We start from the raw sequence: 24,534 nt of genomic DNA, 5'->3' as shown, positions 1-24,534 counted from the left end.
CTGCCTTTCATAGCACTGAGTAGGGCACGTTTTTGTTTCAACAGGAGATACATATTATTAAAGGTTTAGTCTTCTTCAGCATGACCACTGACACAGACAGCACATGATGAATGAAGATGAATGATTTTTTTTTTCCCCCAAGAGCCCTCAGTCTAATAATAACATATATAATTTTAACATATCATTAATAAGAAATATTGTTTAGTGGTGATACTATCTAACATGTTGGGGGAGTGTATATGAAGAAAATTAGGAGCACAGCAGATGCATAAGATGTCGACTTGCACAATTGAAACGTGAATTCTATACCTCTGGGGTCCAGGCCACTTTTGTTAGTGTACTTGTGCCTCGGACCTCTTACTAGAGCCGCATCTTGGTGGCCATATCCTTTGCGAGTGTCATTCTTATTATACACACTACAGCATTCTCCAAATGCACACAGACTTATCAACTGCTTTCAGATTACTATCTTGGCACATTATTTTATCTCTGAAGTGTGAATTCAAGCTACACTAGATTTCCAAATGCTAAGGACACAGCATAAATTGAGCAAGTCATGTCCGTAAATCGGGGATCCGCTATGTTGTGACTCTCATTGGATCAGCTGCTTTCACCCGGTTCCACAACACAGCTTATGATTGGCTTACACAGTCAATATGGCTGCCATGAATTTCATTATTGAGAACACGGTAAACATTGTTTTGATAATAAATAATGCATTAATGAGGATGGAAAACACAGATTTATAAATTTTGTCCCAGAAATACAGAAATTGACACCAGTTTCCATGATGGATTAAAAAGCCCCTGGATGGATTATAATTGCAAACGACAGCTTGTTGTAGAGGCAAAATAGAGTGAAGCAGGGCAGTTTTTAAAGTAAGTTTCTACACAAATGCATTACAAAGTACTTTTCCAGTACAGGTTACATAATCTAACATAATCTAACAGCTAGATGACTCCAGTTGAGAGGAAGAATGGAAGATATGTAAAGAGAATGTAAGAATGTAAATAAGTTAAGCAGCAGATGAAACCTTGTTTGAAATAAAACAAGGGGATGGCTGTCTGCTTTGGGTATTAAGCTGTGACATGAAATGGAATTTCTAAAAAAAATAACAGTGACAGCTTGAGTCTTTAAGGCCTTAAAAAAAAGGGACATGTTCACAAAATGGTAGAAGGGTCAAACACACAGTGAGTGTGTTTTCCCCATGAAGTGAGTAGATACTGTAATATCAAATCATCATGTCTGTGATTTATCACATAGTCAGGAGGTAAGTAAAATAAATAAATAAATAATCAGGCTTCTACAACTAAAGCATAGAAATGAACAGTTCTCAAAGTCCTCAACAGGAGTTGTTGGCTGAATGGAAGCAACTGTCAGTGCCTGGGCGAGCCTTTCTCTTTTCAAAGGTGGACACCAGTGCATGCTGGTGGGATGGTTTGGGGTCAGCAGCTGTTTCTACAGGGAAAACTGGCAGGCTGATGCTGGAACTGTTTGGCTAGTTGGCTGCTTAGTAGTTGTAGTTGCTAATTGGCTGAAGAGTGTTCGGACAAACAATCAGCCGCTAGAGGAGCTGACTGGCAGGCTGACTTACCAGCTGTTGCAAGAGGTGTTTAGCTTTCTGGCTGAGTGGCTATCATCAGGAGTGGTATTTCTGGCTGTTTATGTCACAGCTTGGCAATATGTCCTGATATCAGATGACTTTGCCCTCTACTCTATGAACAGGTCAAGAATGCCTGAGGCAGGCATTTAGCACCACGGCTACATTGGAAAAGCACTTTCCCAACTTCTTTTCTCTTTTTATTGGTTTCATTTTTTCACTTGTGAATGACAGGTGAATTTCTATTGTGCCAGTAGTGGCATAGGTACTGTATTACAGTGATAACAAGGGAGCTGTCCCTCAACATGAAGCTCTTCATTAACCAGTCAATCTATGTTCCAAACCTCACTTATGAAAGAAAGCAGTCAAAATGAGTCTCAGGTGTATTAACTCATCCTTAAGGACAGAGTGACGATATCACTGCTGAACAGAGCTTGGAAGGAGAACCATCTTTGCATTAAAAAGGGGCCAGTTAAGGTGGTTCACTGGTCGTCACCCACTGATGCTATGTTGGACATGTCCAACAGGGAGGAGACACCAGGGCAGATGCAGAACATGCTGGAGGGATTAAAGCATCCTACTGTACCTCAGTTGGCCTGGAAACACATCACAGGGCCCCATAAGGAGCTGAGAATGTGACACAGGAGGAGAGCATCTAGGTTATTTTGTTTAGCCTCACTGTCAAGTTAGCTTTCGGAGAGTTGGTTGGTGTCCTTAGCTCTCATTTCATGAAAGAGGAAACATGAATGCATATAATGCATAATGAATTAGAGGCAATTATACACTATTAAATCTGACAGATTAATACTATTGTGCTACCACAATGGTTGTATTTATATCTGTAAATGAATAATACTATCAAATCAATCAATCAATCAATTCCATTTCATTTTCTACAAATCAAACTATGTTTAAAATGAAAGAAGAGGGGTAAATTAAAGCCCTACTCTAATCAAATTTTTTTAAAATCTGGATGCCTTCCTGGTGGAAGTCTTATCAGGACATTGTGTTAATATGTAAAACTAAGCAAGGTTTCTCTGTCTATTGAAATGTAAGGTGTCACTAACTAAGTGCTAGTTTGGAATTTCAAAATTTAAGGTGTCATATATAAATAACAAAAGAGATGTAAGGAGGTATGTAGGAAGGTATTTTAGATTCTTTCCGCAGCTGAAGCCAGTTTATTGTTGAAATCACTCATTTAGATGTATTGTGAGAATTTCATAAAATAGACACAATAGATCTGGCAGCTCAGTGAATTCAAGCAAATTTAAAGGATGTTAAGTAAATTTGGACGTGCATATTTAATTAAACGTTTGCTGTTTTAAATCCCAACAGACAATGTCGACACAACCCTCAGGATTTTCATGGGATTTCCGTGTCCTATGGCTTTAAATTTTGGTTTCTCTGTTTGCCTGTGCCAATGAAAATCCTAGCTGTAATAATGTAATTCAAAATGAACTCATGGAAAACTGCATTTTTGGCAAGCCCTATCACCCACAAAAGAATGAGCATAACAAACACATAAACTCCTGTGCACACAGTCAGTATTCCATGTACAATTCACCACTACAGAAGACAGTTAACTCAGCTCAGTGAACAGTCTAATTCTGTCCCACCCACTCTCTGAAATCCTTCAAATGCCTAGTGGATTAATCAATGAGGCTTGACTCAACCTGTCACTTAAACATGGCTATGCATGAACATACATCTCTCTCTCTCTCTCTCTTGTATATCCCTCTGTCTCTTTTTGACTCTCAATTACTCAAAGTCCTACAATTACTTACCACTCCTAATCCACATCTTATGTGTCATTGAGATTGAAATGGATAGCTTAACAGCTAGCAAAATCCTTCAAAATATGGGACACTAAAGCACAGAGGAGAGACAGACAAAACAGCTCACAAGGATAGGAACAAACACTTTTGCAGGGACAGTACTATACATGATGTATGTGGTGCTTGTGGGCTTTGTTTCACAACAGTGCAATGATCCAGAAATGAAGCCAATTACCCATGAAAAGGGGAAGCAGGGCAAGTGTACAGGTCGTGGATCTGTAGCTCAGCTAGACCTGGAAACTGGTGGGGGTTTCACTGAAATCAGAGGGATTCTGAAAGTGTGTTCTGGCTAAACAGACATTTCTAATATGCTGGTCACAAAAATTGTATCAAGCTATTACAGCTAATTAAAAGGGAAATGAGGAAGCCACCCGTTTACACAGTTGGACATTCTGCTCCTTGGCCTTCTGCATCACAATTGTCCTCTTCTTTTAGGCCATTAATTAAAGATTTACCTTGGGATACATACATTACTGCCTAAATAAATTGATTACCTGCCTGGCCCAGTGACGTGTCATTAAATGCTCGTCAAAGTCTGCCAGCACCACATCAGGCAGCTGAGGCCTTGGAATTGGCTGCTCTCTCTGCTACAAAAGACTGCATTGATTTCCATCAGAGCAGCCCTCATGTCCACTAAGCACTCTGACTTTCATTAAGACCTTCACAGAATTCCAGCCACGTTCACCAACCCACCCAAAAAAGTACGCGCGTACACAGTCACATGCATGCAGACATATTAAACACGATGAGTGTGGTGACAGTAAATAATTCATAAATGTCTCATCTACATTAACAGAGGTGTCAAGTTTTTTAAGGCTCAAGTCATTCTAACAACTAGCAACCAAGTTTAAATGGGGTTAAAGAGTGTAGTCAGATTTACATGCCACCTACCATGCTTGTCGTTAGCTTTAAGTGGGGGTTGTTAGTAAGAGGCTTTTTGCATTTGTCATAAGATGTTGGTACATGATTTTTTTTTTTTTGGCATAAGCCCCGTCTTGTAAACAAGCAGGGATTTTAGTTCAACTGTAGGATGCAGCTTATTAACTCAGAGCACTGCCCATACAACCTGATTTAAGACCTCCAATAATGCAACCGCTTCTCTGCAGAAGAGTCTCCATAAACTCACGTCTCCCTGCTGGATAGTTGTCGAAATTCTAAAAGGAAAACAACAGCATGAACTACAAATGGTTGATGTGATCAGCAGCAAATTCCAGAATCAAAATTTAAATTTAAATTTTATAAAGTAGTTTAATGTTGTAAATGCTCTACTATAGCTGAATAAAGGTCACGTACATAGTGACATATGAAAAGCATCTCTATGAACAGCTCTGGATGCAGCATACAGCCTCTGTAAATTAGCTGCTAGTGCAGTAAACTTTGCATTGAGTGGAGACATTCTCACAACATATGATGAAATACACCAGCCCACGAAATAGCTTCACAAGAATGTCTTCTGACAGCACTTAGGAGGCTTCCCTAGGTAATGTATGTTCATTTGACATGTGTACCCCAAATTCAGAGTAAGATCAAGCACTGTTTTGTCTCTCAAGGCGAACACCAAATGATTTTATCAAAGAAATGGATCATAAGGCTTCAGTCTGAAACCATTATCTGAGGGAAGAAAGGGTAGCACAGTGACAATGAAGATGTCAACCGTGCTTCCCTGATGCTCATTAAAGAAAATGATTTTGCTGTTGTACACTGATGCCCTTTTTTCTTTGAAGTATTGCTGCACAGTTGCGCACTAAAACATACAGCAACACCTTAACATAGCAGACAGCCCAGTATTCGCAAATAATGCATAATGACTCATTCACAGATACAGAGAGGTATCGAAAGTTATAAAATAGGTTCTCTAGTGTAATTTTTTAGGCTCTGTAAAATGGTTTGTGGCCACAGGGATGTACATATAATTTAGTGATGTAATGGCTAATTCAATAAATTATGTAAGATGCTTCTCTTTTTTATGTATATGTTTATTGAGACCCAGTTATTATGACCCACTGTGAACTTCTGCATTTCCTACTGGCGAAACGCAAGGATTTAGCAAAAACAATGGTGTCATCATTAGTTAATTAAGGTTCTTGGACCACCCAGATGCAAGATAGCTGGTGATGCATGGACTCATGCTCACAGCATACTCAGGATTACATCACATAATGATGCTTCCTGCCAGACAGGTAGTGTGGAGATATGTCAGTGTAAGACTACTGCTTTGACAAAGCCTTAGAGAGATATGAGCCAAAGATACCATTTGAAGTCAAAAGGGACAGGTGCATAGCAGAGTTCTAAAAACAATGGAGAGCAGTTGTTTCCAGCCAACTAATTTGGCTACTTATAAACACAATCAACAGTTGCAGCAGCAGCAGATCCTGTAACATACAGCTCGTGGAGTCAGCTAAGATGCTTATATTAATACTTAAAAGTCATGAATCAAAGTCAGCCAAATCTGCACACAGATATGATGACACATATATTTAGATTCAAAGTGACTTTTCTCTGAAATCGATATCCTTTTAAATAAACTTCCATGAATCCATTTAGAAATCATGGAAAAAGAAACTTCTTTTATGCTAAAACTCGAGAATCATCAGGTTTTCTTCAAAGCCAAAGTAATCAAGTGCTTGTCTGGGAGTACATCCATGGATACTGCAAAAAATAACTCAAATTCAGCGTGTAACTAAATAAATGTAAATAAATTCTGTGCATTGGTCTCAATTTTGTATGAAGAGAGGCGCACAGTGTGAGACTTATATAAATATGTGCCCTCCACCCAAACCAAAATAATATGTTGTCATTTCGAGTCATGTTTTTGGCACTGTAGTGTACAGAAGCACTAACTTTACCTCCCAAGCTCCACTCATCAAGAAGGCACCTCAGACTTTGTTCTCAGCAGTGTGTCTCTCATCTGTGTAGTGAGTCTAAAGCACAGAACCTGAAATCTTCCAGTCACCGTCGGTGTAACGTTGACAGTGACAAAATAATCCAACGTGAGAGCTGTCCATGCATCAGTTGTTATCGCTACTTTCTTTTTCAGAGCTGTAGCTGCATATTGTCTGAAATCATTTAAGCCACCAAAGCTATTTGTTATTTGTTCCTGTCATTTCCTGTAACATGAGCGTTTAGGTACTATAAATCCACAGTGTTTACCGTAAGCGCCGGCTGTCAGCCGGATGGCCGGACATTAAAACATTTTCACCCGACTACTTTCTGAATGTTTCAAGTCATGTCACCGTCACTTTATATAATGTTATAATCTTAACCAGATGAAGAATTTTTGTCATCAGACGTCTGGATCCTCAGTAATCCAAAGAAATAAGCTGAGCAAAAACTGCTCTCAACGTCTGCTAATATACGTACATTCCACCTCCACTCTAATAGCTCCTGTTCAATCTACTTACAGTAAGGTTTAAAAAAATAATGGTTGATTAACAAGGTGCCTATGGGGAGAATCAAGGAGAAACTTACTTTGGGAACCTGCTGTTTGAACTATATGATATAATTTACAGAGTTCATCATCTCTTCCTTGAGATCAGAGTATTTGTCCATGATACTTGGGCGTTTGTTTTGTTACATCATCAAAGCACCCACCGAGCAAGATCTGACTTGGCCTTACTCAATGACTGAGGCATTGATTAGCTCTGTAGTTCCTCTATTACTCAGGAGACAGCTCACATGTTGGCGTGTGTGAGTATCATGAACTGACTAGTCTGATATTTCATGCACATATGAATCATTCATCAAAGGGCATATTTCAAAGCCCACTCTACGCATATGGGGTGATAATCATAAAAGGTGAAATTACTGTAGTTTCCTATGGATTGCACTTACAGAGCTATTACCACTTTCAAGGCCACAGGGTCAGAAACACTTAAAAAAATATATAAAGTTAAAATTACACAGACACAGGCAATAGAACATTTACTATGACCTAGTGTTTTATGCATGCTGATGCTTAAGTAAATGTAGCAGGAAATAGAGAAACATTCTATTCTATATTTCTCACCTAACAAAACCGGGGGAAAAATCTCATCTGCCTCGGTCTGTTTTTAGAGGACAGAACAATGTCAAAAAGCCAACGAGTCTTAATAAATCTTGAGCCAATGTCACCAATCAGTTTACTACTATGTGGGCATCTGGTAGCTCCAAGATATCCAATGCAATGTGATGAAATTACATATAAATTTTACGTAGCATGGAAGGAATATTTCTAGAGAAAATCTTTTTCCCAAATTGCTGAAAATTCAACATCCTCCAACAAATTACATGGGTTTAAGCTAATAGTTATAATACACCAACCACATATACCAAACTCAGTGTCCTATATGCTCTTTTACTGACTAATTGCACTGTGCATGCACAGCTTTCACTGCTGATTGGCTGTTGCCGTGGCTCTGTGTGTAACCAATCAGATGGTGCTGTGGGCGGGACAATGCTGGAGACAGCGTAGTGACTACCGACAGAGAGGTGCGACTGCATCAGAGCCAAAATAACAGTGTTTTAAATTGAACTCTTATCGGCCGTCGCCGATATGTGTCAAAACCCAAATATCGGCGTCCGATCAATCGGTCCGGCCGATAGTCACTCTATCCCTAAACAGCACAATATAAAACAGCCTTATTTCCACTAAACATACAATCCAACCATGAACAACTATAATTAAAAAAATGTTCATGTCAGGAAAAAGGTTTACATTACAGATTTCTCTTTCTTACTGAAAGAATTACAGTAAATGCAACACTATAGATGATGATATCATAGCATGTTGAGCAAGATCTCGGCAGGCTTTCCCACAATAATGAATATTACAGCAGCAGTAACAAAATCAATGCCAGTAATAATTGTAATAATAATTATTATTTATTCATTTGTTCCAGGGGGGGCAAAGACAGTAAGGGAGCAGTGGCTTAAGTTGCAGTCACTATATCCTGCTAGTCCCTGACTCCTCACCAATCAATCACCTGCAGCTACAGCAGCTGATGCAACACACGTCAAATCCTGTGTGAACAAGCACACTGAGGGGAGAAAGAAAGCTGCCAATCTTACTCAAGTTGTGTGGAGCATGTCGCCTTCTGTCCAGTGGATAGTGAAGGGGGTATTTTATGGCCCCAAGATGGACAGGTGGCTCTGAAATTATGGTTGGTAAATAATAATGTCAACTCAAAACTGTCTAAATTAATCACATGCTTTGCACACTGATATTTCAATGATATAATTTTCAGACAGCCAAACAGACTTTCTTTCTTTCTTTCTCCTGCTTTCTGCACATAGATATTCAAGTAGGAGTGGACATAAACAAAAGAATGCCTGTTTTGTTAGAAACTGTGAAAAACTGTTGAACCTTTGAGTACTAACTTGCTCCCGAAATATCGTGTTTAATGATGTGTATTTCTCAGTAACAAGCAGCACACTTTGCAGCGTCTCTTGTATTGTATTGTAGATATACCTTCAGGACATGGATATGCAATTTCACAATCATGCAGTATTTTTCCAATCTCTTGCATCTGATAGGAAGAGATTATTTCTAAATTTCACTTTGGCTTCCAGTATCCTATTGCTTTCTGCTCTGTAACCAGGCAACGACATCACAGTCAGATATACTGTCACACCCAGAAAGAAAGCAAACTGTGGTAAAACAACATTTAATGTTTCAGTATCAGTAGCATTCATATTTCTGCGTGGACAGTGTGACAAACCTCACTACGTAAAAAAAAGACGTTGGTGCCACATGGTTCCGCCCTGTTGGCCTCGTCTTTAGTTCTAGTTCCAGTATTCATACTGGTTACAGGTGATGACAACTGATGGGAATGTTATTGCTATGTGGGAGCACTGTCAGTAGAATTTCTGCCAAACCAGTGACCAGTGTTCCCCCTAATTTTTCATGTGTCTGAGCATACACACAAACTCCCTGAGAATTCCTTGGACCACTGTGAGCAACAGTCAGATGTGCACACTGTCGCACACTGTAATTTTATGCGCTACATAGTTTTGCTGTGCGCGGAGAAAGCGAGAGCAGTGCGCAATTGCGCAGGCGCGCAGCTTAGAGGGAACATTTCCAGTGACTCCACATTAACATTTTAAACGTAAATAATCACCTACACAGCTACCACTTAAAGAATGAGAAATCAACTAGTCAAGTTCTCCTCTTACCCTGGGGCACACAGTAAATCATTTCAAAGGTTCAAACGTTTCATCAAACCTTCTCCTTCATCATTTAACAAAAGAGCTCAGTCACTAGAGTGGCAGCTACATGTGTCTAACATGACAGCATGCATCAGAGGGATCACAGCAATCCTTCATGAACTCATATCAGCTGATAGACTGATTTCTTGATGCACCATCAACAACAGCTTTTCATTTTAATGCTCAAAAAAATGAGTTGTGAAAAGACATACTGGCACACTAGAGGTATTTCCCTGACAATAAAAAGGAAACAATTGAAATTTTAATATGCATATACAGTGTACATACAATATGTTAACTAATATATGAGACACTACGGCTAGGCTACTAATAACACACATTTATTGTGAACACTTTCAAACTAATCAAGTCTAACTTAATAATGTGCTGAGCTTGGTAATGATCAACACACACTGGAATATACCCAGCAAATTCTGCTTTTTGTGCATAAAGGAATTCTATCTTGGCAGAATTAGGAAACTGTAAATCAAGGACTAAGAAAGATTGTAGCTTTCTGCTGTTAGGAAACAAGTGAGCTATTTTGGTATTTGTCTTGAAGAGGTAATGTGCCAAACTTTAAACTCCTTCCCTGATACACCTACACATTTCCTTTCTCATGCCCTGCCATTAATTTACAATACTAATTTTTACAATCTTGCAGAAGATCTATGTGTGTGTGTGTGTGTGTGTGTAGACAAAAACTGCATCACAGTGCAGTAGGAAAATCTGCTACACGCTGGCAAAGACAAAGTCAGCTATGACAATTTTGATGTCTTTGCTGCAAGTCACAGATCAAGCAAGAAAACATTTAAAAGAAGATATTCAGAAATCCCCTCAGCTGACTGGCCTGACACTGACAGTCTCTCTGAACATCAGCACAAATCAAATACTGTCACACAATATTCACAGATGTACAGTCTCTCTTTCTTTGCCCTTTGAAATTTTGCAATCTCTTGACTGTGTCGCACGCATTCTGCACAAGGTCCCACTAACAAACACAATCCATCAAGAAAGAGCTGCCGCTGTATGAAAGTGGACATGATTTACCACAACGCCTCCTCACTCCACCTATAATCACTGAAGTTAATGTAATGTGGGCAGGCTTTTACAAACTGAAATGGTACTCTATAAATCTGGCCCATTTCTTGACCTGCCATTTCTCCTTCCTCTCTTGTTTTCACCAGTTTCTGCTTGTTTGCACTCTCTTTTTCCCACACACACACACACACACACACACACACAGATGCACAATATCTCTCTTCTATGGCACTAAGTCCTTCCAGCTCTCTCTTCACACCAGTAGTCTTTCTCTTTCTCCATGAAATCTGACTCTTACCTGCCGCTTGTTCTCTGTGATTCCTCTCCTCTACAGCAGGACAGCCACTACTGGTAAATCATCACTGTTGCCTCTCAGCCTCTTCAGTTGAGCTTTCTCTAAGTGGGTGTCCCCACACTGTCCTCTTGCCACTTTGATACATGTGTACCCTGTGTTGTTTTTAATTCCTCATATGAAAACATATTCACCTGATACAGTAAGAGAACTATGCAATCTGCATGCAACATGTGCTGTGCATGTTGTTTTGAACTGTACTGAGAGGGGAGGGGCAGGGGGGTATAGACTACTGTAATGTAACACTGTAACAACATTACAATATTAACAGTGCAATAGTAATAAGTAAAGGGTAGTCCCACAGTTCAATCTGTTTTCTGATCTACCCACTTACAAAAAATGAGAATTTAAACAAGAAATTCAATCATTCCCTGTAGAGTTCACTGTCCTGTGCTGTGCTAAAAAATGACTTTTTAATGTAGAAATATAAATATATATTTGATAATGGTTAGGGAATAATGGCCGGATTAAAATAGAGGAGTTACTCATAACTCAATACAATTGGTGTAGGCAGGTTCCCTTTTAGGACTGCAGCGCAGATGAGTAATGTAGTCATGAGCTGTGCAGTGATTTCAGCTCCACAGAGTCTTCCATGGCCTTAGTTTGCTAAGGAATGAGTTATATTTCATTCATATTTTGTGCACATTTGACTAATCTACATCACAAAACTAAAAAACCTGCTTCACGGTTTCTTCTTTTCAAGATTATGTTGCTTGTTGTAGCATGACATAATGTATGATGTATGACAAATGAATGGTTTCATCATTTTGCAGGTAAGCTGACCATTAGACCAGCCTCTCAAAAACTCGTATTCGTACCACAATCTGATGACCCTCCTGCTGCACATGGTTAAGCCCGCATGACGGCCCCACACTCTATTAAACATTAATACAAACATCTATTTCACATGAAAACACGACAGTAGAATTTGCTTACAGTCCGGGTCTGTCATTAGGTCTGGTTTGTGCTACATTTTTGCTGATCTGAGTGGGAGTGTGTGTCTGTGATGTGTGTCACAGAGGAACTGTGATTCTGCTAACAACTGGAGAATTTGGGGGACAGGGAGAGAGAGAGAGAAGAGAAAGAGAGTGACAGAAACAGAGAGGGAGGTACCATGATGTTCATGTGTCCTTTTGAAAATGTGTATCCTTGCGTGTTTGCATAAAAGCCATTTTGGACATTATTTTAATGACATGTTCAGATGGGTGTCAAAGCACATTATTTAACTGGAGAGAACTTTCTCATGACAATGACGCCAACCTCAGCCACAAGCTGTAGGGAGAAACATCCCCAGAAGGAGACAATGACTCGAGCACAATGCTGGTTAACAATGCGACAAGGACTGATGCAGCACCACAGGTATTGTTGTTCGTTCCACTCAGACCACTATTACCTCAACAGGAGCTGAGAGTTGAACTCTTTCATAAAAAAGCAAACCAGCAAAGCCTCAGTGCTTCAGTCTGTGAAAACACCAGTTGTGGAAAACATCCACCAAACTTCACTCAAGGACTGTGCTTGAGTAACCAAGCACTATTTTGTAGTATTTGCACTTCAGTATTTACAATTTGTTAATTGTATACTTACCACTACTAATCACCTGAAATATGATGCGCTGTTACAAAGTAAATTACTATTATTATCATTATTATGAAGCTTCATCCTCAATACATGAGGGGAACCTATTGGGGCTACACTAAACTACACCACTGGGACAACCAGCAACTATATACAGTTTCTTCTACAGACGCCGCCTAAAATAAACGTAAAGAGTTGCACAGTGCCTTACAATGACAGACAACTCAGTTACACAAATACATAACACAGTGCCGTCAACAGACAAGAGTTCATCACATTTACCTCTAACGTTCGCAGGTATTCCTTGTTAGCTAGCATGTCTGCCTCCCTCGCTGAAGTCGACGCAGAAACTCGTCTAGACTTTGGAAACGTTCCTCTTCAAATCGACTTTCACTCCTCCTTTCACTATCACATTATTGCTTAAAAGCAGCGCATATGCAGATGTATTGTTCACAGACAAGCTCCCCCACTTTAGCAGGCTTGTTGTTTTAGGTAGTTAACTTTCCCAAACGCACCTGTTCATCGCGCGACTCAGTTGAGGCACTGCTCCGGTCACGTGCTCACTCAAATGTTGCCTGGGTACAATCAGTCATGAACAAAGCTAAAGCAGATATGACAGCTGTTACCTAAGAGTAAGAATAACCATAACATTGACCAAATTTTAGACATCCTTAACGACACTGAATCATCGCTTTTATTAATTATTTTCATTTTAATTATTTAAGTGTATTTCTAACTTCTCTATTTAAAAAAAACAGGTTTTCTATGTGCAGTATAATTATTAGTATAATTAATACAGTTGTTAAGACACATTTCACAGTATCACAGTCAGCAGAAATATTAGTACTGCCACATTCTAGGTAATTCTCTCTTTGTCAGTTCACAGTGTTATTTCAGTCTTTAAAACTCTGTACTGATCTATAATCTCATTACCTTCACCAAGACCTCTTGAAGAATTTTGTATGTGGTGTTAAGTAGGACATTTCATATGTGAGAGAGTGTGTGCCTATATTTGCTAGTCTCTCCTTGTAGCCTCCCTGTTATTGATAAGTCCTGCGGCCTACTGCACCATGCCATTCATATTAACACTGACTGAATATGGATCTAAAATAATGGAGCTTCTATGGGTGGCAGGGCACGGGTTGCCCTTACACAAACTCCCCCCATTAGTGTCAAGTGCCAAAAAAAAAGAGAGAATTAGACCTATGAGCAATTGTATTAAAATTATTGGTGTGGTTTTTTTTTTTTACTGGCACAGAAAAACTAAATCAGATTTTTATTGGATCTTGAGGGAGCTAAAGATTCTGGTGGTTACAGCGTCATTGCATAATCAAGGCAGCAAGTCAGTCACATACACTGTGAGCTCAAGCCAAAGATCAACATTAAACAGGAATGAAGCTGTGTTGCACCCTGTCTATACATAGCAATTACTATTGATGAAAAACATGGTCTTGTATGTACACAAAGGAACAACTCATGCTGCAACCAGAAAATGGCAAGATCAGGGACTGCGAGCCACACAAACAACAGGATGCTTAAACCACATAGTTCTTTCCAGACCCACTGTGATGTTTAAATTGTATCCTGCTGCCTCTCTAATTCCTGTGGTTCCCTCCACCCACCTGCTGGTCAGGCGCTGTGTGCAGTAACTCATCAGAGAAGAGACTAGGCAGGGTGAAACACAATTACCTTGCCTCCATCTGTCTGCATGTGAGTTCTCTCCCTCTATATTTGCACACATACACAAGGCGGCTGCTCAGCTCATCAAACACACCAACACAAAGACACAACCCATTATTACCAATGCAGAAGCCACTAACATCCAATGTTTGCCTCTTCTCTCTCTCCCCCTTGTCAACCTCCAGATTTACGGTGTCCCACTGTCATTACCACTATGCTGACCCCTCTCAAAACAATCTGCACGACCCTCGTACCTCTCAACAATCCCATCATCACCATCAAACAAATCACTGAACCTGGCTGCTTGTGGTGTAGAGGCAGAGGCTGTAATCCATGTACTACTGGAGCCAAATGTGTTTGCTTAACCCAGTTTAAGGGTAGGGTATTCAGCTGAAGGGGTAACCCTATGATGTTAGTAATGACATGTAGTTGACTTCCACTTACTTTCACTTGATTCTCTTTTAAACTTTAACCAGATTAAAAATTTTGCCAATTTTCTGCAATTGTTAGATATAGTAAAAAGCACAAATCTGGACCCTATGATACTGTGCCCAAACAGTCATCAGACTGCATCATACAAGAAGTAGTTTCCATGGTTATGCTTGCAGCAGTTATCACTTCATTAGGCAACGAGGAAGAGGTAGAAAGTGCTTGTTTTGTTTGTTTTTTTTAGCTGGGAGTCAATGAGACAGTCTTACATTAAGATCCTATTTTCAATAAGAGGCTTATTTGATTTAGGCAAAACAACAGAATATTTAAAGTCTGTGCAGTTTATAGAAATGGTGTGAGATTCTGACATATCTTCAGCTAAACACTTATTTGTTTTTGACGCCATCTCCATTTAGTGTGCACATACAAAATACTGTAATGAAATCCCTTCTTCCTTCATCATTCAGTTTTACTTGTTACCACTTTACAGGTCATTAAAAGATGCCTATGGTGTACCGTATGTAATTGTTTTATTACAAATAAAAGGAACCACAAAGCAGGAGGTAAAGCCTTTTTATAACCTCGCTTTTAGATGTTTCCCCAAGCTTCTGTTTGATGATTTATTTGTTGCACTCGTAAGATGCATGCATTATCAAATGAGTCAGCATATTAGCTCCCTGGATCTTTATTTATAACTTCACGTGTCCTGATCCTGCCGGTGCTGGTAAAGCTCATACTTCAGACAGTCTTGTGTATTTAGCGCCTGAAGTCTTTTCTGAAGTGTTTCTCAACAGGATAATTGGTGCATGATACAACTGCACTATACTGTGCTGCAAAAACCGTCTATACACAGCTTTTTGGAAACCTAATCTAAGTGTGATATTACAACATGTATCAAAAGTCAGGCAAAAATTCAGCAGGTAGAATGTGACTGTCTTGGATATGGGTTATCTGTATACTATGATTTTCTGTTCTTTTTTATCTTCCTTCTGGAAGGTTTAAGGGCTGGACAACATTCATTAAGGCATATTCAAACACTTCTCTGTGTTAGGAGGTTGTGCGGTGTGTGTCCATTTTCTATCCCTCATGTAGCCATTGAACTGTTGAAATGGCAAGGGGTTAAATAATGTTTTAATAAAACTCTTCGGCCCACACTGGGGCCTGAACCATCAAGCTTGATGTTTCCTTAAACAAGGCTTTGGTGAATGAAACAGATGAGAAGACATCACAGGGATCCATTGATCAATATCTTCACATGAGCCATGATTGTGGTTATTTTCCAAAGAAAATTGCCTGTGATTGAATGTACATGAGTCTATGTGTGTATGTGTGTGTGTGTGTGTAATAGAGAGAGAGAGAGAGAGAGAGAGAGAGAGAGAGAGAGAGAGAGATTAAGCCTGTATATGTGTGTCTTTCATATGTATGTTTATGCACAAGTGACCTAATACATCAGTCACATGGTGACAATAGCAATACTGACAAGCAGTCGGAGACAAATCCAGCGGGAATCCTCCTCATCCCCAAAGCGCAGTGAATGCGACAGTAGGCTGAGATTGGTGAGTTGGAGAGGTGGGGGGAGATAAGTGTAAAATCACCTTGCCCAAGGGTACGGCCTGCACAGATCAATATCTGTGAGAATTGATGCCAAGCAGTGGCGAACAGTTACATGTATGGTGTGTGTGAGTGCAGTGGCTTTGAAGAGGCAGACAGACTGAGCGTGAACAGCAGCTCCCCCTGATGGAAAGAAATCACTGCTGAAGTGAATGATATCAGGACCTTAAACTGCAATGCTGGTTTAGGATTACAAACTAGGCTGCAACCATATGAACCATGGACATCTAAATTCCAAAGAAACCTGACCACAGATCAGCTACTTCAAAATATATTCATTCAACATGGAGAGTGTTTTGCTGATAGATTCATTCATCTAAAGTGTCCACAGAGCAGCCCTTTATTCCTTGTGCAACGACTTTACTCAATGACCAGTGTGTTTTATATTGTGTCTTCTGGACCTGTGTACTTATTTTGACTTATGTACAATATAGATTGAACTACCAGTTGCTCCTGGCTTACTGTGTGTCAGCTAGTTTGTAGTTTATAAATATACACCACAAACTACAAAGCACACTATTAACCAGTGATGGAAAAAGTATTCAGACCTTTAATTTAAGTTAATTTATTCATTAAGCACAATGACACCATATGGCATTGTCATAATTTATGCATTAATGCACTTTTGTTTGCTGAAGTGTAAATGATTTTAACTACATCATGTTGTGTTGGGAATTTCAATCTGCAAAATCCTCAGTCTTATAAACCCATTTCAGTTGATAGTGGAGTCCTAAGCCTTTTTTTTTTTTAAAGCAAAATTAATATTCAACCTGTTTTCATTGAATCATCAAATATCAATCTTTCAAAAGTGTTTTAGAAATGAGTGCGTGTGTTGTATCCTGAAACAGGAGAGAAAAAAGCAGGTTGCAGCACTAGAATTATGAAAACAAACTCATTTGCCCTGAAAACAGGTTGAAATATTCTTACTGGCAGATTTTGTGTCAATTTCATATGAAAATAAAATGCAATTCCAAACTAAAATGATTGACTTAATGATAAATCATGTTTTAGAACTTTTTTAAATGTAAAGTTAAGTAGTTATTCCAGTTGTCAGATACAGTTTGTGTAGTGGAGTAAAGTGTTTCCTGTGGATGCCATTCCTTGGTCATGTAAATGTAGGTGTGTCTGCTATTCTATCTAGGGCACTTTTTTTGTGTGTGTTTCCCTCAAGAGAGAAATATTACATAACATAATGAAAATATTTATGTAAAGTACTTAAAAACTGAGCTTGAGTACAGTATTGCCCTTCTATTCCATTACTGCCTGAAGTATTAAACACTGGAGTATTCACAATGACCATTTTATGAGTGCTATATTATCACACTCAAATCAAATTACTGATTACAGTGATTGATTACTCTCACTGGTGCATTAATGTTTGTAATTAATGTTAGTTGATTTCCAACACTGCTATCAACTGACATGATAAGGATGTTAAGACAGGTCCTGCTTTATTACCTAATCTTGGGGCCCTGTCTTGAGGAGGTCTATTTGGATCAGGTCTGACTGTGTTGGGTCCTTTGTAAAAAATTAATTTATGACCCATGAAAACCTCTAGTGTCATGTAAGAATCTATACAGTGTGTACAGCATGTTCACAAGTGAAAATCTATCTCAAATACAATTATTCAGTAAGAGCCCTATCCATATAAAAATCTGACAGAAACCAGCCTGAATTTGGCTTTGGAGCATTTACATTTATTTTCTGCAAAATGTGCATTTTTTTGCCCTGCAGACATCTCCCCACCACAGACATCCCGCCTGTATTTATGTTCGGCAGCAGTCATAAAACCTCCACCCTGTCCTTGCACACCTTGGACCCATTGATGCGTTTGATAGGTGCTGCCTTCGGTCTGACATTATTTGGCTCATTTTTCATCTTTTTCGCTCTCTCTCTGCTCATAGCAAACACAGACTGAGCTCAATTGTGTGTGTGTGTGTGTGTGTGTGAGAGAGAGAGAGTGAGAGAGAGAGAGAGAGAGAATATTTGAGAGAGCGAGCATGAGCAAGAAAGTTGGAGTAAAGGACTGTGTGTGTCAGCATGCGTCTGTGAATGACAGTCAATGTCAGTGAGGGTTTAAGTATCAGGGTGTGTGCATCCACTTGTACATTTATCTATGTGTAAGGTAACAGAGCAATATTTTACCCAATGTAAACTGCCTTAAAGAGTGTCCTTCCCTGCCTCCCCTGCTGTGTGGTGATTGAAGGGACAGTTAAAATAACCACACTACAATATGGCAACACATAGAAAGTGTCCAGCATTATTAAAAAAAAAAACAACAAAACAAAACAATGCAGCTAATCCTTCCACACCAGTGAATGTAACACCGAATAGCACTCCCCATCAAGTGCCACATCCTTAGCTCCTCTCCTCAGGTGGCAATTTTCATCGGGTTGCAGTCAACAAAAGAAAAGGTGCTCTGCAATCCCATGTGTGTGTTTGACTGATGGGCCAGTGCAGCCATACCACAATGGAGAGGAGAGCAAATTGAAAGCAGGTAATCACAGACATTGGTAGTCTATTCTGCAACTCGCACCCAAGAGACCAAAGTGGACAAATGGAGTGGAGGGCAGGGGAAATAATAATCAGAGTTGTTGTCCCTCCCTTTGCCATTAATCTGATATGGGCCTGTCCCAGAGTGGAGGCTATCTGCTCAACTACTTTATTTGTGGTGGTGGGTCGCCGTCCTCGACTCCTTTATTCACACAGTAATCACTTTGAATGTCTGAGCTTTTCTCCCAGCATTGAGCATTTATCCTCCATCTGCCTGCATCGCTCTGTCAAGACATCAAATATTACCCATCTCTGTGTACCTCTTTTAAATAATAAGAAGTTCTTCTAGCTCCTACGGGTTCATTTGTAATTTTGGCATTTTGGGAAGAAAAATGTGACCTAGACCAAAGCTCAGTGATTAAGGCCATATTGACAACTGAATTAATTCCTGATTGGCTGGCACGAGGGTTGGCCTCAGTTACCCTGCCTCTCAGAGAGAAAGCAATTCCCCTTAAAGATTTTCCTGCCCATTATTTCCCTACTTCTTCTCTCTCACCTATGAATTCCAGCTTTCTTTCTCTTTTTTATGGCAGAATCCGTCTCCAAGCGCGAGCTCATTTCACCAACCAAAGGGCATCGAAGGTTGAGTCATATAATTCTACATTTGTCTTAGAAACAGAGGGAGACAGCATATGAATCACTTTTATGGCCCCTGGTGTGCATGAACCCTTGTCGCTACAGCTGCTATAATATCTTGTCATTCACACAACGCTGAATGCCACTGCACTGCTGCCACTTCTGCTCTGAGTGCTTCCATGTTCCAAGGGAAGAAAATGATGACATCCCTCCCCGCAGTAATGATAACATTTGGAACCCAGGACATGGGGAGGCTGGGTAAAAGACTGTCAGGCTGGCAGCCATTGTCAGTCAGCCACTGTCACAGAGAGAGGGCAAAACGCCAGGACGTCTGATGCCTTGCTGCATGCCACTCAGGGCCTGACAGTCGCCGGTGCTGCCCGAGAGCTGGGGAGGAGTCGAAGAGGGAGAAGTGATGGGAAACGTCATCTTTGAGGTAAGCTGCCATGTCAAGGACCAGGATGGTGATGAGGTGGGTAACAGTGTGCGAACACATGCTTGTCAACACAACATTTATTGAAAATGGATGGACACTGAAAAGGGCCTGTGGAATCCCCTCACTGAATGCGATACTATACATTAATGTTGGTATATCTGAGGCAAGCACACAAACACATATGTATAGTTAAAAGCATGCCATCAAAGCGTGATCACTCATCCATCATAACATGGCTCAGCATGCCCTGCTGCAGAGCAAAGCACTTTCCTTTAACCTGCTTCAGTTACCCGGCTGACAGAGGATAAATGGTGACCCTATTACTGCAGTGGGAACATTGAACCTCTTAATACCCTGAATGAGAAAGGGTAAAGAGTTGGACCTGGGTGTCAAAGAGTCTCTTAGGGATCTTTTCTGACTCACTAGACCGTCTTTGAAGCCAATCAAAATCAATATTCCCTCAGAAGCTCCTGCAAACCTATAGGCATGACTTTTAGGAGGAAAACAAAATATAAAAAAAAGAGTTACATCAGACAATTCGCTGCCTCTGTGAACAGGCTTCACTCAATAAAAATATCTCTTTAAGCTTTGGTAAACACTGCTCACTGTCAACAGATACTTCACAAAACCTTTTGTGATCTATTTTCATAATTTATCAAGAGTGGTCTCTGAGGCTGAAGCACACATTTTTCAAAGTAGCTGACGAGTTGCTATTAGATTCCACATCCCTGTGAGTGCCCTGCAGAGAGGTTGTATCATGAAAATAAATTACATTATGGCAAATGAAAGAGCCCACTTTTATTACATTATACTCTATGTGAAAGTCTAATCATCAACGAACCTTGAGATTGTGGACAACACATGATAACTAAAAGTTCAAAATATAAATTGCCTTTGCTTTGCTGACTCCCACTACACTCATTCATTAATCTATTTACCATTTAACTCTTCAACGCTTTCATCCACAGCAACTCTGAGCTTCACTTTGTGCAAACTTTGCATACAAAAGTACCATTCCGTCAGGTCAAGTGAGGCATAATAAAACATCCAGATGTCCTTCTGTGAGGCTGTGCTTATTTTACTCCCGCTTGCTCCTCCATCATCCACTCCAAAATTTGTGCATGTCAAGCCTTCACTGCAAAGTCAGCACATGAATGTGTGGATTCGCAGAAGGTGTTACAGTGAGGCATATGGAGAGCAGGAAAACCAGGATTGTTGCCTTTTTGAAGACGCATACCGAGAGTGTAATTTACAGATTAGCTCTTTTGATAGAAGAAGTCCAAACTCCCTTAACCATAAACTAGTAATTAAATCAAGCCTTAGCTACTCAGTAATTCAGACTCAGTTATCCTACAATGTGCGCTAGGTGTCTCATTTATAGTAACTCATTAAAAAGATAATTTTTTTCTAACAACATGAGCTGATTGTTTTAAACACTTAATTGTGTTTAAAGCTAAGTAGCTTTAATCTTATTAAATCGAACAGCTTCAGTAATCTATCAGTATTTTGACACAAGCCACTGGAGGAACAGGCAGAAAAATGCATTTTAGTTTTTGATATTGGCAAAGCGGTGACTTTAAACTGTGGAAATGAAGGGGATCTCAGCAGCTGACTATAAGTTGCTGGCAGAGGCTATGCAATATGTGCTCTGCATGTTGGAATCAAGCAAAATGAAAAGAATTAATCACTACATTTGTTCCAAAATGTGTTTGGGTGCATGATTTATATTCTGAATTTGTTATGGGAGAAACAAGCACGTCTTGGAATTTTGCATGTTTTCAAAGCTGGCTGTTTACTTACCATCAGCAAGAATTTGAAAGTAAACAACATGCAGATGTAGGGCTTTAGAAATTTGCTAAACTGATACTTTACACAATTATTTCAGCTCCCAAACCAGCTATCTTCTGTAATTTATCCACTGTGAAACAAATACTGTACGCAGACACGGCAAATGCTCGTGAACTCATATGGCACCGAATGCAGCTGAGTGTAGAACATTTATCACACTGGTGACACATTAAAACAATCACAGATTCTGTTTGAAGAAAGATCCTCCAGGACAACACACAACACTCCTCTCTTTGTGCATTTAAATCAAGCTCTGTGTTTACTGAATCATGCCCAACTGACTTCCCCCTGCCCTTGGCACCAGCAGTAGGTATCCCTTGGCGAAAAGTGAACACACAGACCAGGACTTGGGATAGTGCTGTGCCACATCCCCAGCCACCAACCTCTCACCAGGCCTAACCACCACCATCTGACCGCCTTTTGATATGAGGCAAGTACAGAGTCCACCAGCTCCACTGCAGAGACTAAATCCTTGGTGAGAGTCAGTAGGTAAAGCGGTCCTCTTGCCCTTCTCGCCAGCCTCAACAATCTGACTTGTCAAACAAATTGCTCTTAGCAGCTGTTCCCCAATCTGCCTGCTGAGCTGAGTGTTGTGCGCTGCTGCCACCACCATGCCCCAGTTCCCCCCACTGCTGTGTTTTTTCACAGACACCATAAGGACAGCCATACGAGTAGCACCCGTCAGTGGCGAGTCACCCAGACACCATTTCACCACGTTTGCAGTGAAGGACCTCTACTACAGTTTCCAAGTGGCGGCGATGTGACACAATCTGCTATTCATCTCAGTGAAAGTATCTCGCAGACATTCTGAACTGTAATCTATGTCAGAAAATGATACACTTCAGCTGCTGCAATTTGCGTAAATTGTACTTGCTCATACTGCTTTGTTTCATGCCTTTACAACAAATTGCCTGTTGCAGCACAAATGAAGGGTTGTTTTCAAGAGCTGAAATTGTGTATTTCAGAGAATTCACTGACAAGATAGAAAACAGGAGTTAAAAGACAAATTATATTATACTATACTGCTTCTTCACCATGTGGATCACAATGTTAAAATAGGGTAATGCTGTAATGGCAATGGGCAATAAAGAACCAATATTTAGTCAAGCTAGACAAAGGAGTTTTTCTGTAGTGCCACACTATCAACAACAATACATTTCTTTACTTCTATACATAGATCAGGCATAAACAATACGATGGAGGACCTCAAAGTGAGACAGCTGTCAGTTTTCATTCCATCCTGGCATTCTGGATCTAATGTATGGTCTAAATGAGCCCCACTCTGCATTTGTTAATACATTTTAATGAGGTCCCCGAAGGATGGTATAGACAGAACACATTCCATTTTTCTACTCCAAGACCCTAAAGTGAAATCCTGCTGAACATTTACTCTGGTTCCATGTTCTCCAGCTGTATTCCATTTTACTCTCTGTGAGTCTTACCCACCTGATCTTCAAACTCTCTGTCTCTTGTTTTTGTCCATTCCCTGCTGACCTCCTCCTCCCCAGAATCCCATCTCTTCCTCCACCTCATTCTTTTAACTATTTCTTCCACCTCAGTTGCAATCCATCCTCTACATTCCCAATCTCTTTGGCCACCCCACCCCCACCCCTGCGCCACTCTCTACAGGTGTTAACAGCTACGCAGCTTTTTACTAAGAAGGAGATGGTAAAACTACTTTGGTCTTAACTGTGATGACTTTTGGCATAAACTGGATTAAACAGGCATTTAATGCTTAGTGGAGATTCACAAGGCAGGCTTTGGACAGAGGGGAGATCCCACCCAGCTGATTTAATGGGCCTCAGCTGGGACTGAGTGATGATGCACTAAAGATTCTCTGGAGAGGTGATCAACCAAACCAGTGTCCCTTTTCCCTGATTTTACTTGCCATGTGAGTTATTTTAATTATTATGGATATACTGCATTATCATTAGCAAGGAGCTAGCACTTGTTTTTTGGTACATTTTAAGATGATAAAAATATAGTAAAGAAATTACTTGTCTTGAATTGGCCTACATAAAGAATTAAAAGCTGAGAAGCACTTTCAGTCTAAGAGTGTTTGATGACTACAAGACTACACTAAGACTACATACCAACAAGTGACTGTACACTGTCTCTTACCAGATTATTTTTCCAACAAAAAGTGGAAAGAATCTTTAGATGTGCAATTTCAATTTAGGTCTGAGACTCTGGACATAAATGATGTGTGATATTTGTTTTTTTTCTTTAACCTTTATTTATTCAGGGAAGCTTCTCTGTGAGGAAGCCTCTCTATTTTGCAGGAACACTCTGATTACATTCACACAGTTACATGTGGAAGCTGCCCAGTACAACCTCAGTCTGATCCACTGGACACTGAGCTGCTTCACTGGCGTGGCGTGGCTGGGGTTAAGGGAATTGAACCATCAACTTCACGGTCACAAGCTTGGTTCACTAATCTTTAGGCAACCACTGTGCACTTTGTATGCCTGCCATCCACCCCAACCATCTCCACCACCATAATCCAGCCAGATATGATTCCTATAAAACATATTTGCTGTTGCAGTTCACTTGTATTGAAATGTAATTTCTAGGGACAGTCTTGTTTGTGGCCATCTGCTGTATGTACATCAAATACTAGCTCTCCAGTTGACTCTGTTTTGGTCTCAACCAACTGCTGAGGGAAATATCTGGCTCTTTGGCTGCTAAATGCTGCACCATGTTCATCACCTAATGGCGAACTTTGTATATCTGATATTTGGTACTGGGCAGGTAATGTACAGTGGGTTTATCAGAAGTTTTTGAGCTGCCTGCGGTGGCTTCTTTGCTATGAACAAAA

At 40.1% G+C, this 24,534-nt stretch overlaps 1 protein-coding gene across 2 annotated transcripts in view; it reads right to left on the bottom strand.

Annotated features, from left to right (window-relative positions):
• alk (ALK receptor tyrosine kinase) overlaps window positions 1-24,534 on the bottom strand; it is a 298,545-nt gene that overhangs the window by 176,351 nt on the left and 97,660 nt on the right. The window lies entirely within an intron of this gene.

This window comes from Lates calcarifer, linkage group LG19, assembly GCF_001640805.2.
Source record: "Lates calcarifer isolate ASB-BC8 linkage group LG19, TLL_Latcal_v3, whole genome shotgun sequence".
Taxonomy (NCBI): domain Eukaryota; kingdom Metazoa; phylum Chordata; class Actinopteri; family Centropomidae; genus Lates; species Lates calcarifer.
This window is presented reverse-complemented; position numbering and strand designations above follow the sequence as displayed.